The 17134-nt window shown below is 48.0% G+C and overlaps 1 long non-coding RNA gene across 1 annotated transcript in view; it reads right to left on the bottom strand.

Moving 5' to 3' along the window:
• Nucleotides 1–17134, bottom strand: part of LOC144337376 (uncharacterized) — a 35716-nt gene that overhangs the window by 14306 nt on the left and 4276 nt on the right. The window lies entirely within an intron of this gene.

Here is a 17134-nt window from a genome sequence, read left to right on the forward strand (position 1 = left end):
ACTGCAAACTCCACCTTCCGGTTTCAAATGATTCTCCTGCCTCAGCCTCCTGAGTAGCTGGGATTACAGGTGCCTGCCACCACGCCCGGCTAATTTTTCTATTTTTAGTAGAGATGGGGTTTCACCATGTTGGCCAGGCTGGTCTCGAACTCCTGACATTGTGATCCACCCGCCTCGGCCTCCCAAACTGCTGGGATTACAGGTGTGAGCCACTGCACCCAGCTCCCTTCTTCTTTCTTGATGGTTAATGTTCCCTCATTCCTTGAAGAAATGCAGAGGTCTCTGTCCTGCAAGACAATGTGCACCCTCTTCAGGATCTGTTCTCACTTCCCCTTCTGGCCACTAGGCCAGTAATTAGAGGGGTGGTGCCAGGCTCAATAAAGGAGGAAAAGCGATACCCAAAGGAGCTGCAGGACACACCTTGTCCACATGCATAGCAGGAGCGAGGAAAGCACATGGGGACTGCATTTGGAAGGTGCTTGGTTCAGGAGGGGTGGCATATAGGGCTGGAATAGGCTGTAGAGTTTATCAATATGAGAACAATTTCCTGGTATACAGGATTCAATATCTGGTGAGGACCACAGAAGTTGGGCCATCCTAGTGCAAGACTGCTAGGCTAGCCCTTAGAAGCACGGAAAATGTAAGGCCGGGTGCGGTGGCTCATGCCTGTAATCCCAGCACTTGGGGAGGCCGAGGCAGGCAGACCACCTGAGGTCGAGAGTTCGAGACCAGCCTGACCAACATGGAGAAACCCCCATCTCTACTAAAAATACAAAATTAGCAGGGCTTGGTGGCACACGCCTGTAATCCCAGCTACCCAGGAGGCTGAGGCAGGAAAATCGCTTGAACCCGGGAGGCGGACGTTGTGGTGAGCCAAGATCATGCCACTGCACTCCAGCCTGGGTGACAGACCAAGACTCCATCACACACACACACACACACACACACACGCACACACACAGACACACGCACACACACACAAAGAAGCACGGAAAATGTAATGACCCATACTGAGTCTAAGCCAGTACATTTGTGCCAGTGCTAATTTGTCACAGCAGCAAGAGGAAACTAATCCAGCCTCAGAGCCCAGCCCCTCCCTCTGCCTAATCCTGCTACCCAGACCCCCTCCGTCCCACAGATGCTGATCCTGGGAGCCCTCCCTCATAACATCCCACATGCCGATATCTATCAAGTTGCACTCCCGGGGAACCCGACCTGCACCAGCAGGTGGGAATGTCAGGATTGCGGCGTTAGTGGTGGAAATGGGGGACACAGGGCTCAAACAAGTGGGCAGGCTATAAGGCCAGGAAGGAAACAGCAGAGGACCTGTTCTCCAGGGGCCTGTAGGATACGCCACTGACCAGGGCAACAGGGAACGTGCTGGTGAGGGGAGCAGTGACATCACTGAGGGGTTAACTGAAGGTTCGCTTCTATGGGCCAGGGTGCTGGTGACAGAGGTTCTTGTGGGACTTGGATCATGGGCAGCAGTGAGGGAAAGCGAACCCCAAAACAACAGAGGTCCAGGGCTGTCATTTAACCGCCAGCAGTGAGGGGGAAACAATTATTGTAATAAGTGGCAAGGTCAGAGGGTCAGCCAGGGAGACGAGCTGCAGGGAGTTTTGGAGATGGCTAATGGAACAAGGCATTCCCAGGTGGCAAAATGGATGAGGAGCCAGCACCTGGGGTACTCAGTCTGTGCAATCCAAAGAATTCAAGAATGGCAGTCATCTTGATTTAAAGAAAAAAAAAAAAAGTCATGACCTCTTGTTCAGTTTCCAGACTTGAGTCAGGGAAACTTGAGCTGCAGAGAGCTATGGAAATGGCTAATGGAACAAGGCATTCCCAGGTAGCAAAATGGATGGGGAGCCAGCACTTGGGCTACTCGGTAAGTGCAATCAAAAGAAATCAAAAATGGCATTACTTTGATTTAAAAACAAAAAAGTCAGGATCCCTTTCCCAGTTTCCAGACTTGAGCCAGTTTTCAGAGCAGGAACCCAGTGACCAAAGGAGAGGTCGGGTCACCAGGATAACTCTGCAATGCCAAAACAAGTACATATAGTAATCAACCCTCCAGTCCTTCTCCAGTAGGTACACTGGGAACAGGGAACACCCAGGCAAATTTAGGACTGTTGGGGAGGGTCTGAGTTGATATCGACACTGCAAGATCTCATGTGTCATGGTGGTGCTCCACTAGAGTTAGGCATATGCTAGCCCAAGTCTGGCTTCTAGATCCATGGTTCCACCCACTGGTCATTTCCCCATTCCACAAATGTATAGTTGAAATAGACATATTAGTGGTTGTTATTATTCTTATATTCACTTTCTGACCCATAGAGTAAGAGCTTTGTAGTAGGACAGGCAAAGAAGAAACCTCCGAAACTGCCCTTTGACCCCATACCAAGATAATAAATAAAAAGCAAAAACAATATTGCATCCCGGGTTGGGGGTGGAGATAGCAGATATTGGTGCTACCCTTTAGGATCTAAAGGATACAAGAGTAGGGTCCTTGTTATATCTCCGTTGAAATAATTAATCTGACTCCTGCAAAAACCAGACAGAACCTGGAGATGACAGTGGAAATTCAGTGAAGTGGTAGAAAGCACAGCTGCTGTGCCACACGGGGCATCCTTGCTAGCGCAAATTATCGGGACCTCAGTACATGATATTTGGCTATTGATCTGAGAAATGCATTCCTTTCCACCCTTATCAGAGAATAGTTTACATTCAGTTGGAATGGATAACAGTACACATTTACAGTCTTGGCCCAGAAATATGTTAACTCTTCAGTCCTCTGTCCCATTATAGTTCAAAAACACCCGGATTATCCAGACATCCTGCAGAACATTGTATTTTTCTGCCATATCAATGACCTCATGCTAATCGGAATGGATAAGCAAGAAGTGGCTAGCACATTGTAGACCTTAGTGAGACCCATCCACCCCAGAGGGTGTGAGGTAAGCCCAGGAAAGTTTCAGGGTCCTGTCACATCAGTACAAATATTTGGAGCCCTTGTGGTCTACAGCATGCTAAGACATCCCAAGTAAAAGGCAAATAACGACATCTTGCACCTCCCTGCTCAAAGAAGGAAGCGCGATACTTCTAGGCCTTTTGGGGTTTTGGAGGCATTGTCCACGCACAGAAACACTCCCCAGACCACATCTGAGGATACAGGAAAAGCTGCCAGATTGGAGTCAGCCCAGAGCAGGACTGCAGTGCAAGAGGTACTAACTCCTGGACCATATGGCCCAGAGGACCATATGGTGGTCGAGGTGTCAGTACTGGGGAAAGACACCACATGGAGATTTTGGCTAGCCTCAGAGGAAGAATTACAACGCAGACTCTTAATGTTCTGGCACAAAGCCATTCCATGCAGAGAATTATAAACCTTTGGAAAAGCAGCTCCTACTATGCTCCAGGGCCTGGTATAGACAGAGTTTCTGTCTATGTCTATTAGTCTGTTTTCACACTGCTATGAAGAAATACCTGAGACTGGGTAATTTATAAAGGAAAGAGGTTTAAGTGACTCACAGTTCCACATGGCTGGCGGGGGCTCAGGAAACATACAATCATGGTGGAAGGGGAGGCAAACATGTCTTTCTTCACATGGCGGTATGACAGAGAAGTGCCAAGCAAAGAAAATGCCCCTCATAAAACCATCAGATCTTACGAGAACTCAGTATCCCGAGAACAGCATGGAGGTAACCACACTATGATTCAGTTACCCAGCGTTAGGTCCCTCCCACGACACGTGGGGATTATGGGAACCACAATTCAGGTTGAGGTTTGGGTGGGGATACAGCCAAACCATATCACTCTGCCCCTGGTCCCTCCCAAATCTCATGTCCTCACATTTCGAAACACAGTCATGCCTTTCCAACAGTCCCCCAAAGTCTTCAATCCAGCATTAACCCAAAAGACCAAATATAAAGTCTCATCTGAGACAAAGCAAGTCCCTTCTGCCTATGAGCCTGTAAAATCAAAAGCAAGTTAGTTACTTCCTAGATATGATGAGGGTACAGGCATTGGGTAAATACACCCATTACAAATGGAAGACATTGACCAAAACAAAGGGGCTATAGGTCTCATGCAAGTCCAAAATCCAATAGGGCAGTCATTAAACTTAAAGTTCCAAAATGATCTCCTCTCACTCCATGTCTCACATCCAGGTCACGCTGATGTGAGAGGTGGGCTGCCGTGGCCTTGGGCAGCTCCACCCTTATGGCTTTGCAGGATACAGCCCCAGTCCTGGTACCAATTTACTGTGTTAGTTCATTTTTATACTGCTATGAAGGAAAGAGGTTAAATCGACTCACAGTTCCACATGGCTGGGGGTGCTTCAGGAAACTTACAATCATGGCAGAAAGGGAAGCAAACACGCCTCTCTTCACATGGCAGCAGGAGAGAGAAGTGCCGAGCAAAGGGGAAAAAGCCTCTTATGAAACCATCAGATCCAGTGAGAACTCACTCATTATTACAAGAACAGCCTGGGGGTAACCGCCCCCCTGATTCAATTACCTCCCAGTGGAACCTTCCTGTGACACATGGGGCTATGGGAACTACAATTCAAGATAAGATTTGGGTGGAGACACAGCCAAACCATATCACCGTGGGATCTCAGTGAAACTGCAGCCATAGCTGCCCGTCATGAGCTGGGTCCTGTCAGAACCACCAAGTCAAAAGGCCAAGTGAACTCAGCAGCCTCCTATCAAAAGATGGAAGTTGGCCAGATGCAGCACTCACACCTGTAATCCCAGCAGTCTGGGAGGCCGAGGCAGGAGGATCGCTTAAGGCCAAGAGTTTGAGATTGGTGTGAGCAACATAGCGAGACCACATTTCTAAAAATAAAAAGTCAAAAATCAGCCAGGTTTGGTGGTGCACACCTGCAGTCCCAGCTACTCAGGGAGGCTAAGGCAGGAGAATCGCTTGAGCCCAGGAGTTGGAGGCTGCAGTGAGCTATGATTGCATCACTGTGCTCTAGCCTGGGCAACAGAGTGAGACCTTGTCTCTATATAATAATAAGATAGAAGTGGTACACCCAGGATCAAGTGTGAGCAGGGTGGGAGGACACAAGTGAGCTATGTCAGCAGGGAGCCTGGGCCCATGAGATCCCCACTGCTGCACTGAGACCTCTTCCTCAGTTTACCTCTGAGGCCATATGGTGAGGGGTATGATCAGCTAATGAAAGAGGAAAAGGCTAGAGCTTGTTTCACAGATGTGTTGGCTTGTGCAGAAGCAGGTAAAAAGTGGACGGAGGCCTGGCATGGTGGCTCACACCTGTCATCCCAGCACTTTGGGAGGCTGAGGCAGGTGGATTGCCTGAACTCAGGAGTTTGAAACCACCCTGGGCAACATGGTGAAACCCCGTATCTACTAAAATACAAAAAAAAATTGGCCAGGCGTGGTGGCACATGCCTGTAATCCCAGCTACTCCGGAGGCTGAGGCGTGAGAATCACTTGAGCCCGGGAGGCGGAGGTTGCGGTGAGCCGAGATCGTGCCACTGCACTCCAGCTTGGGTGACAGAGTGAGACTCTGTCTCAAAAAAAAAAAAAAAAAAAAAAAAAAAAAAAAAAGGGTGGTGACCAGGGTGCAGTGGTCACACCTGTAATCCCAGCACTTTAAGAGGCCAAGGCAGGAGGATTGCTTGAGGCTAGGAGTTAGGCAGGCCTGGGCAACACAGCAAGACCCCCATATCTTTTTTTTTTTTTGTAAATAAAAATTCAAAATAAAAGCTGATGGTGTTTGCACTGCAGCAGTGGATGGTGTGTGCACCACAGCTCCACCCAGGAGTGGCCTGGAAAGATGGTGGTAAAGTGAAATCCTTCCAACGGGTAGAGCTTTAGACACTGGTCATCCACTTTGGGGGAAAGGGAAATGGCCTCAGTTCAGAATACACATGGACTCATGGGCAGTGGCCAATGGCTTGACCAGATAGTCAGGAGCCTAGAAGGAGAAAGAGTAGAAGTTAGGAGACAAGGGGAAGTCATGTGGACGGGACTTGGCACAAAGTGTGGCCAAAGTCTGTCTCTCACATTAGCACTCATTGGAAGATGTACCAAGCAACCAAGTAGGCAGAACTACTTGGGCACGCAACATCAGCCAGCTTCTGTCATTGGCCTCTTCACGGCAGGTACAAAAGGCACACGCAAGGAGGACGTGGTGACAGGGATGGAGGCTATGCATGGGTCCAACAACAGGGGTGCCCACTCACCGTGGCTGATTTAGCTGCTGCTATTCCTGCTGCCAAATCTCCAATTCTCCAGCAACAGAGACCCACGCTAAGTCCCAAATGCAGCATCATTCCATGAGGACACCGGCCCGTCACTTGGTGGCAAGCCCATCACATTGGATCCCTTTCATCCTGGAAGGAGCAGTGATTCATTTCATCAGGAATAAACACAAAGTCTGAGGATGGGTTTGCCTTTCCTGCCCGCAGGGCCTGAGCCAGACCACAAACCCAAGGGCTTACAGAGTGTTTGATGCACAGCACGGCATCCCACGTGCCATTGCATCAGATAAAGGGACTCACTTTACAGAAAGGAGGTGTGAGGGTGGGCTGGTCATCTCATCCCTCCAAATCTGTCAATCTGATAAGCAATGGACGGGCCTGTTAAAAGCACAACTTTTTGCAAAGATGAGGTGCTGTTCTCCAGAGCAAAGTATGTACCTTAAATGAACAACAGGTGACATGGGTCTACCTGGGTGTGGTAGGCAGAATGATCACCCTCTTCCCCTAAAGAGATGTACATCCTGGCTCCCAGGACCCGTGGTTATGTAACCTTACGTGGCAAAGAGAACCATCTCCACAGGACGTGATGAAGTGAAGGATCTTGACGTGGGGAAATTATCCTGGATTACCTGGGGGTGAGGGGCAGCTAATGTAATCACAAGGGTTCTCCTAGCTGCAAGAGGAAGGCAGGAGAGTCACTGGGAGAGTGATGCAGTGTGAAACGGACTCGACCAGCCTTTGCTGGCTTTGAAGATGGAGGGAGCCATGAGTCACGGGAGCAACAGGCCCCCAGAAGCTGAGAAAGACAAGGAAATCGCTCCTCCCTGAAACCTCCAGAGGGAATGCAGCCCTACCTACACCTTAATTTCTACCCTGGAGACTCATGTTGGACTCTGACCTTCTGAGCTATCAGGTAATAGATTTATGTTGTTCCAACTCACCAGATCTGTAGTGGTTTCTTACAGCAGCAATAGGAAACCAATGCACTATGTCCTAGGTAAAATGGGTCTGGGAAAAAAAAGAGTAGATGCAAGAGGTCCTGCTTACCCTCATGCTCATCTGCCCACTTGAAGAATGCGTGCTTCTTATACCCACAACCCTGGGCTCTGAGGATTTGGAAATCCTGCTTCCCACATGAGCAATGCGTCTGTCGATGAACACAGCAAGAGTCCTGTGGACTTGTAAGCTGTGGATGCTGCCTGGACACTTTAGGCTCCTTGTGCTAAGACACCAGCAAGCAAGACGAGTTGCCCTCTTGGCAACTTAACTAAGTGACATCAGCCAGCTTTTGTCCTTGGCCTCTTCATAGCTGGTACAAAAAGCACACGCAAGGAGGACATGGTGAACAGGGATGGAGGCTGTGCATGGGTCCAACAGCATGGGCTCCCACTCAGCATGGCTGATCTAGCTGCTGCTGCTGCTGCTGCCAGATCTCTGATTCTCCAGCAGCAGAGAACGATGCTAAGTCCCAAATGCAGCACAATTCCATGAGGACACCCATCCATCACTTGGTGGCAAGCCCACCACACTGGATTCCTTTCATCCTGGAAGAAGTAGTGACTCATTTTGTCAGGAATAAACACATATTCTGAGTATAGGTTTGCTTTTCCTGCCACAGGACCTGAGCCAGACCATAAGCCCTGATCATCAGCAAGAAGGAGCATTTTTATTATACAGTGGAGCCGGGAGAAATCTATTTGGTGCCTGGTTAATCCACTTGGATGCTTTTCGGTACTCCCTTGCCCAATTTTGACAGTGAATGGGCAAGTGCAGCAACTCTGGTCTGAGAAGTGATGTTGGCCAGAGTCTCAGACCCCTCAAGGATGAAGATCTGGTTTCTCCACCAGGTAAGCCCCAGAGACCAGGTTGCTATTCACTGAGGGTGCAGGAGTCCTGAAGAGATAATAAGGAGGAGAGAAGATGAGTATCTACTGCAGCTCCAAGACCAACTGTGATAGTGGAGACTGTAGTTAATCTTTTTATTTTTCTTTTTTTTTGGAGACAGAGTCTTGCTCTGTTGCCCAGGCTAGAGTGCAGTGGTACAATCTCGGTTCAGTGAAATCTCTGCGTCCTGGGTACAAGCGATTCTCCTGCCTCAGCTGGTATTACAGGCATGTGCCACCATGCCTGGCTAATTTTTGTATTTTTAGTAGAGACGTTGTCCAGGCTGGTCTTGAACTCCTGACCTCAAGTGATCCACCCACCTCAGCCTCCCAAAGTGCTGGGATTACAGGTGTGAGCCACTGCACCCAGCCAGCTGTATAATTGAATCTTCTTCTAAGTTCCCCCATGGAGAGGCACACCAGAATCCTGGAGGAGCCGCTCATCAACACATGAAAAGTTCATTAAAACATGGGTCCCAGGCATGCAAGAATTGGGCTGCATTGGACACTGCAATGCATCAGCCAGATCCCTTTTTAGTGATGAAGGGCATAGCCCCCTGGCTTCTGGGAGTAGTGCCTGCAAAGTCTTCAGCCATCAGTTCCCTTCAGGGAATGCCTCAGGTGAAGAGGAATGCCTCACACAAGATCATACTCCACATCCAATGACACATCCAACAATCAATGTGGGGACATAGAGGCCCAGCTCACTCACCGCAAATCGGGGGACAACTCCTTGTTGGGGCTTCTGTAAAGGCTGCATAAGAGCTCAACTTCTCCTTGTTCCCACTCCTTCCTTGCCCTTCCTTTTACAATTGGTTGATGCAAAACGCATTCCTACTCAACCTCCTACACGCTAACATCCACCTCAAAGTCTACTTCCCAGAGAGCTCTGTCTGCAACAGAGAATGAAGAAGCAGAGGCAGCAAGGCTAGAGAAGTAGGTATAGCAGTCCATGCATCCCATGTAGGACAGTGTTAACTTTATCATGAGAACAAGGGAAGCATTTGCAAGGTGGTGGTGGTGTTGTTGCTGTTGTTGTTTTGAGGCAGAGTCTCGCTCTGTCACCCAGGCTGGAGTGCGGTGGTGCAATCTCAGCTCATTGCAACCTCTGCCTCCTAGGCTCAAGCAATTGCTTCAGCCTCCCGAGTAGCTGTGATTACAGGTGTGCGCCACCATGCCCAACCAATGTTTTGTATTTTTAGTAGAGACAGGGTTTTGCCATGTTGGCCAGGCTGGTCTCGAACTCCTGGGCTCTGGTGAGCCACCCGCTTCGGCCTCCCAAAGTGCTAGGATTACAAGCATGAGCCACTGCACCCGACCCTTTGCAAGGCTTTAAGCAAGCAGTTGCATGATCTTTGGAAAAGATTTCTCTGACTTCCAGGGAGAAACAGACTGTCAGGGTGGGATTGAAAGCCAAGGCAGAGAAGGGACCCTGGAACTGACACCAGTTCTTGATGTTTCTGTCTCCTATTTTGCCGGCAAAGCAAGTTACATGGCCTTGTGTAGCTTCAGAGGAGGCAGGGAAGGACAATGCCACCACACAGCCCTCAAAGGAAGAGAGCTGGGAGTTCTTGGGCAGCACTTATCACTAACACACTAAGGAAAGAGCACTAGAGGCAAAGGGGTGGCTGTCTGAGCCACATGTTGCTGAGGGGTCAGGTAGCTTGAGGGCTGAGAGCTATCCTTTGAATTAAGCTATACAAAGGTCCTAGGTCATGCACCATGCCTCTCGCCTGTAGTCCCAGCAATTTGGGAGGCCAAGGCAGGAGGATCACTTGAGATCAGGAGTTGAAGACTGGCCTGGGAAACATAGAGAAACCCCGTCTTTGCAAAATACAAATTTAAAATTGAGCAGGGTACTGTGGTATGTAACTGTACTCCTGGCTAATCAGGAGGCTGAGGCAGGAGGATTGTTTAAGCCTGGGAGGTCAAGGCTGCAGCGATCTATGATTGCATCCTGGCACTCCAGCCTGGGCAACAGAGCAAGACCTTGTCCCTAAAAAAATAATAATTTTTTTAAAGGATAAAGGGGCCAGGCACAGTGACTCACACCTGTAATCCCAGCACTTTGGGAGGCCAAGGCAGATCACGAAGTCAGGAGTTCGAGACCAGCCTGGTCAACGTGGTAAAACTCCATCTCTACTAAAAATACAAAAATACAAAAATTAGACAGGTGTGGTGGCATGTGCCTGTAATCCCAGCTACTCGGGAGGCTGAGGCAGAAGAATTGCTTGAACCTGAGAGGTGGAGTTTGCAGCAAGCTGAGATCGCGCCAATGCACTCCAGCCTGGGTGACAGAGCGAGACCTCCATCTCAAAAAAAAGGATAAAGGTCTCTGATGACCTGACAGAGCAGTATTTGGAGACCTTAAGGGAACAAAGGTCAGATGGCAGACTGGAATTGACTGGGGAGGAACTGGGAGGTGGACAGAAGATGAGAATTGTCCCCTGGGAGGGGTGGAGGGAGACAGGGAAGAGGCTGGAAGCAGAGGCCACGAAAGGTTAAAGTTTCGTTTGTGGTTTTTAGTGGGAGGTAACTTGAAAATATTTGATGGTCACTGGAAAGGAGCCACTGAAAGAGAGAGGCTGGCTGGGTGCAGTGGCTCATGTCTGTAATCCCAGTGCTTTGGGAGGCAGAGGCAGGAGGATAGCTTGAGGCCAGGAGTTGGAGACCAGCCTGGATAACACAGTGAGACCCTGTCTCTACAAAATATTTTTAAAATTAAAAAAAAAAGAGAGGCCGGGTGCAGTGGCTCATGCCTGTAATCCCAACACTTTGGGAGGCCAAGGCGGGTGGATCACCTGAGGTCAGGAGTTTGAGACCAGCCTGGCCAACATAGTGAAACTTCATCTCTACTAAAAATACAAAAATCAGTTGGGTGTGGTGGTGTGTGCCTGTAATCCCAGCTACTTGGGAGGCTGAGGTAGGAGAATCACTTGAACTCAGGAGGCAGAGGCTGCAGTGAGCCGAGATTACACCAATGCATTCCAGCCTGGGTGACAGAGTGAGACTCCATCTCAAAAACAAAAAACAACAAACAAACCAAAAAAAAAAGGGAGAGATGAATTATGCAAGAGAAAGAAAAGATGATCAACAGGGTTAGAGGTCATACGGTCTGTATATATTGGCATCCCTGGGACCCTGAAATTTGCTGCCTATACTGTCCTGAGTATGCAGCTAGGGCCTTTGTGGATCTCTTCCTTAGAGCCACTGGCCTGAGCGGGGACAGCATCCACTAGTGTGTGCACCCCAGGCTCGAGAGGTGGTCAAGGGTGGCTGGTTGGGGGCATGTAGACAGAGCCTGAATGTGCAAGCTAGGGCCATGCACATGTGTACACACAAGGCCTCCACAGTGGGGTGAAGCCGGGGCCAATGAATTACCCTTTCTGAGTTTCAATTTTCCATTCGTAAAAAACTGAGGAAACCCCCTGTCTCCCACAGGGCTGCTGAGGGATAGAGGGATGATATAGACAGATACAAAAATACATAACTATAGGTATCATATGAACATATAAGAGATAGATGAATAAAGTGTATATGACAGAGAGGATACTTGGGGTTAATAAATGGCACTACTATTTGTGACTCCTTCCTTCCCACTATGTATTCTCTCTTTTTTTTTTTTTTTGAGACAGGGTCTCACTCTGTTGCCCAGACTGGGGTGCAGTGGTGTGATCACAGTTCACTGAAGCCTTGACCTCCTGGGTTCAAACAATCCTGCCTTTCAGTCCCCAAAGTAGCTGGGACTACAGGCGTGAACCATCACATCTGACTAATTTTATTTTATTTTTAAAATGGAGTCTTGCTCTGTTACCCATGGTGGAGTGCAGTGGTATAATCTTGGCTTATTGCAACCTCTACCTCCCAGGTTCAAGCAATTCTCTTGCCTCAGTCTCCCAAGTAGCTGGGATTACAGGTGCCCGCTCCTATGCCTGGCTAATTTTTTTTTTTTTTGAGATGGAATCTCGCTCTGTTGTCCAGACTGGAGTGCAGTGGCTAGCTCTTGGCTCACTGGAAGCTCCGCCTCCCAGGTTCACACCATTCTCCTGCCTCAGCCTCCTGAGTAGCTGGGACTACAGGTGCCCGCCACCATGCCTGGCTAATTTTTTTTCTGTTTTTTTTTTTAGTAGAGACGTGGTTTCACCGTGTTAGCCAGGATGGTCTCAAGCTTCTGACCTTGGCCTCCCAAAGTGCTGGGATTACAGGTGTGAGCCACCACACCCGGCTATGCCTGGCTAATTTTTGTATTTTTAGTAGAGATGGGGTTTCACTATCATGGCCAGGCTGATCTCGAACTCCTGACCTCAAGTGATCCACCTGCCTCAGCCTCCCAAAGTGTTGGGATTACAGGCGTGAGCCACCACTCTCGGCCCTACCATATATCCTTACTAGCTTTATGATGGCACTCAGGGGAGCTGGATCCCTTTTCTCTTCCTGCCTCTCTAGAGAGGGTTCAGCCTGGTCGGGGGGATAGCCTGCTAGAATTGGGACTGGTTGGCTGGGACTTTGTGGTCACTTAGGTCCAGAAAAGCATATTGTGGGGACAGGCACCAGGTTTTAAGGACATCGTTAAATATCTCACAAGGCAGACCTTGGCTGCGTGTCTTCTAACACAAAATGGCCTCAGCTCAATGAGTCCTAAGAAATAATTAGCCCTTCTTAAGTCATTCCTAGAGCTCTTCAATAGCAGCCAAACTATACACATGAACCAACCCCTCCAAACAGCGTGGCTATGCAGCAGGTCAAAAGAGAAATGCATGTTGGACTTACCATTGGGCTGTGGGGGGAGCTGCTTCACCTCCCTGGGCCTCGGTTTCTCCATGTATGGAAACGGCCAGTGATATGGTCTGGATCTATGACCCCACCAAAACTCATGTTGAATTGTAATCCCCAGTGTTTGGCCAGGAGCGGTGGCTCACGCCTGTAATCCCAGCACTTTGGGAGGCCGAGGCGGGCGGATCACAAGGTCAGGAGATCGAGACCATCCTGGCTAACATGGTGAAACCCCCATCTCTACTAAAAATACAAAAAATTAGCCGGGCGAGGTGGTGGGTGCCTGTAGTCCCAGCTACTCGGGAGGCTGAGGCAGGAGAATGGCATGAACCCCAGAGGCGGAGCTTGCAGTGAGCCGAGATCGCACCACTGCACTCCAGCCTGGACGACAGAGCAAGACTCCATCTCAAAAAAAAAAAAAAAAAAAAAAAAAAAAAAAAAAAATCCCCAGTGTTGGAGGTGAGGCCTGGTGGGAGGTAATTGGATCACAGGGGTGGTTTCTCATGAATGGTTTAGCACCATTTCTTGATGCTGTTCTCGTGATAGTGAGTTGTCCGGAGATCTGGTTGTTTAAAAGTTCATAGCACCTTTCCCCCTCACTCTCTTGCTGCTCCTCCAGCCATGTGATGTGCCTGCTTCCCCTTCACCTTCTGCCATGATTGTAAGTTTCCTGAGGTCTCCCCAGCCATGCTTCCTGTACAGACTGCAGAACTGTGGGCCAATGAAACATCTTTTCTGTATAAATTACCCAGTCTCAGGTATTTCTTTATAGCAATGCAAGAACAGACTAATACAGCCAGCTCTTCCCAAGCCAGCACATTCCAGTACCCCACTCCAAGGAACCCAAGAATTCCAGACCGAACCTAGTCTTCCAGGTCATTATGAAGGTATATTTGTCAAGGTGGGAGAATACAATGTATGTTATTAAACAGTTGCTAGCTCAATTTATACCTTTTAGGTATTTAGACATATCATATGTGGATCTCTATTTATCCTCTTCCTCTCAGCCCTGAAATGTTAGGGTTGGGCCAAGACATGTAATACATACACATATATAATTTTATATAATATCTATAGTATATATAACATATTATATATATTATATAATTATAAATAATAGAGTAACGTGTATATCATCCCAGTCTAATTTGTGTATGGATGTGTATATACACACACACGCACACACAGATATAGTTTATAGTAGTCAGCTATTGCCATGTGACAAAGACACACGCAATTTCAGTGGCATACAGTGATAAGCACGAATTTCTCCTGTGTCTGTGGGAGGCTTATGCAACCCCACCCTGTGTATCTCACTCTGTGGCTCCAGTCTGCAGCTGCCTGGAGCTTATTCTTATGGCCACTGCAGAAACTCCAAGTCCAGCCACAGAGGCACACTTTAAGCCTCTGCGTAGTCACTACCTGCTAACTCCCCCTTAGTGAAGCCCAGTATCAGGGTGTGGAGAAGTTATTTCTGCCAACCACGAAGCTGTGGCAAGGGTGTAGTTGTCTCTAGGTACCACAGGGCAGGGAAAAATTGCAATCAATAATTTAACCTATCACACATACCAAACAGAGGTTCCCTAGGAAGAAGAAAATGAGATTGCCAGGGTGTGGGGGATTAATTTGTAATTAGTTCTAATTACTAAAAGAATCGATGTTTTAATTTTTTACAACGTATCTGTATTCCCATATTCTTTCTGTAATAAAGCAAAAATCAGAAGCCCTCAATTCTCCCCAATTCCAGTTAAAATCCTAATAAATACAATTGTTACGAGTTGATTTCTTTGGAAGACTGCCTAGCCATTTTGAAAAATAAATTCTTTTTTAGATGCAGACCTCAAGCCATAGACACGAGTTAATTCCAAAAGGATGAGAGACCTAGATGTAAAAACAGAACTGTAAAAATTCAGAGGGCGATAATATTATGAAATACATCAAGATGCTTTTTCTTTTTTGCACTTCCTTGGGTGACCTTCTAGCTTTTCAGCCAGAGGCTTGCATTGCCTGGAGGTGGTGGGGGATGGAGGGAGGGAGATGAGAACGAGGGAGGGAGGGAGGAGGGAATGGGGAGGAGGAGAAGAGAGAGAGGACAGGGAAGGGAGGAGGGAGAGAAGGGTGACAGGGAGCTGGTTGAGGGAGGGGACACAGAGCAGGAGACAGAGGCCCCATGTGGATCAAAGGAGTGACAAGGGAGGGCGCCTCCCATGCTCAGTGATGTGAGAACAGCAAGAGGCAACAAACAAGATACAAAAGGATACATACTTCCATCCCATTCATGTACAAGTTTAAAACCTACACAAATATAACCATTGTTTATGAACACATTCCAATGTTGCAAAAAGTATAAAAGGGTGCACAGGAGGGATACAACTGGCTGGGGAAGAAGGGAGGGGTTTAACACATCTGTATCATTTCGTATTGTTTTTTAAAGAGGAATCTGAAGCAAATATTCAAAACAGTTTGTTACATCTGGGTGTCTGTTACATTATTTTTTTACATTTTGAAATGCATGCATGATAGAGGAAAGGCAGGCTGTGAATCGGTATGAACAGATTGATCCCATATTTTAAAAGCACACATGTGAGTGCATGTGTGCATGTCTGTGTGCTCAGGTGTTACGTACGTGTGTCTTTTTGCCTGTAGTTCTGTGCACGTCTGTGTCTGTAGACTGTGTGTGGGGGTGTGGTATGGGTACGTGTGTGTCCCTTTGTGTCGCTTGTGTGTGTGTGCATGTGTCTGCTTATCTGTGCAACTATACGTCTGTGTCTCTGCATATTTGTTAGTATGTGTGTCCATGTCTGTGTCTGTGCAATTGTGTCTATAGTTGTGTTTCTGTATATGTGTCTTTGATTGTATTTGCATGTTTTTTTGTTTGTTTGTTTGTTTGTTTTTGAGACATAGTCTCACTCTGTCATCCAGGCTGGAGTGCAGTGGAGAGATCTTGGCTCACTGCAACGTCCACCTCCTGGGTTCAAGCAATTCTCCTGACTCAGCCTACCCGGTAGCCAGGATTACAGGTGCCCACCACCATGCCCAGCTAATTTTTGTATTTTTAGTAGAGACGGGGTTTTGCTATGTTGGCCAGGCTGGTCTCGAACTCCTGACCTCAAGTGATCTGCCCTCCTCAGCCTTCCAAAGTGCTGGGATTACAGGCATCAGCCACCACACCCGGCCATTGTATGTGTGTATCTGTGTGAGTCTGCATAGTTGTGTGTCCGTGTGTGCCTGCACACCTGTGTGTATATAAATAGAAAAAAAACTAGATGGACAAACATCAAATCATTGACACAGTTCTTTTGGGAAGGGGAGAAAGAGGATTTTTGTTTCCCTTTTGTACATTTCATGGTGATTCATTATTTTTTGATGATGACGATGTATTTATTCTTTATTTAAATTTTTTAATACTTTTTTAAAAGTACACGGAGGCCGGGCGCGGTGGCTCACACCTGAAATCCCAGCACTTTGAGATGCTGAGGCAGGCGGGTCACTTGGGCTCAGGAGTTTGAGACCAGCCTGGCCAACATGGTGAAACCCCGTCTCTACTAAAAATACAAAAATTAGCTGGGCGTCGTGGCGCAGACCTATAATCCTAGCTACTCAGGAGGCTGAGGCCCGAGAAACACTTGAACCCGGGAAGTGGAGGCTGCACTGAGCTGAGATTGTACCACTGCACTCCAGCCCGGGGGGAGAGTGAGACTCTGTCTCAAAAAATAAAAATAAAATAAAAGACAGTACACAGTTTCACAGCTTGAAAAATAAGAATTTACCAGCCGATTCTGCACTCTGCTCTGGGGCTCCTCCTTTGAGCTATACTTTGCTTTGCCTCCCAGGCCTGGATCATCCATCCCACCCACCCCCAAGGGCCCTGGGGACAGAGGATCCTGGGACACTTCCTGGCCCAACCCCAGGGGCACAGCCCAAAGCAATCATGTCATTTCTCTGGAGTCTCGTATTTTATCTTTAAACGTTAGGCAGATTTTACGTTCTCCCCTGTAATGTACACATTTGTCTTGCTGACTTGTTTGTCAATTCTGTAGTCAAGGGGGCACTCAAATGGACTCCACTGGGCATGTGTCTGTAAACCCAGCACTTTGGGAGGAGAAGGCAGGAGGATCGCTTGAGGTCAGGTGTTTGAAACCAGTTTGGGCAACATAGCAAGACCCCAACTCTACTAAAGGTTTTTTTTTTTTTTTTTTTTTTTAAATGGAGTTTTGCTCTTGTTGCCCAGGCTGGAGTGCAATGGCACAA

This window comes from Macaca mulatta, chromosome 19 (genome assembly GCF_049350105.2).
Source record: "Macaca mulatta isolate MMU2019108-1 chromosome 19, T2T-MMU8v2.0, whole genome shotgun sequence".
Lineage (NCBI taxonomy): Eukaryota > Metazoa > Chordata > Mammalia > Primates > Cercopithecidae > Macaca > Macaca mulatta.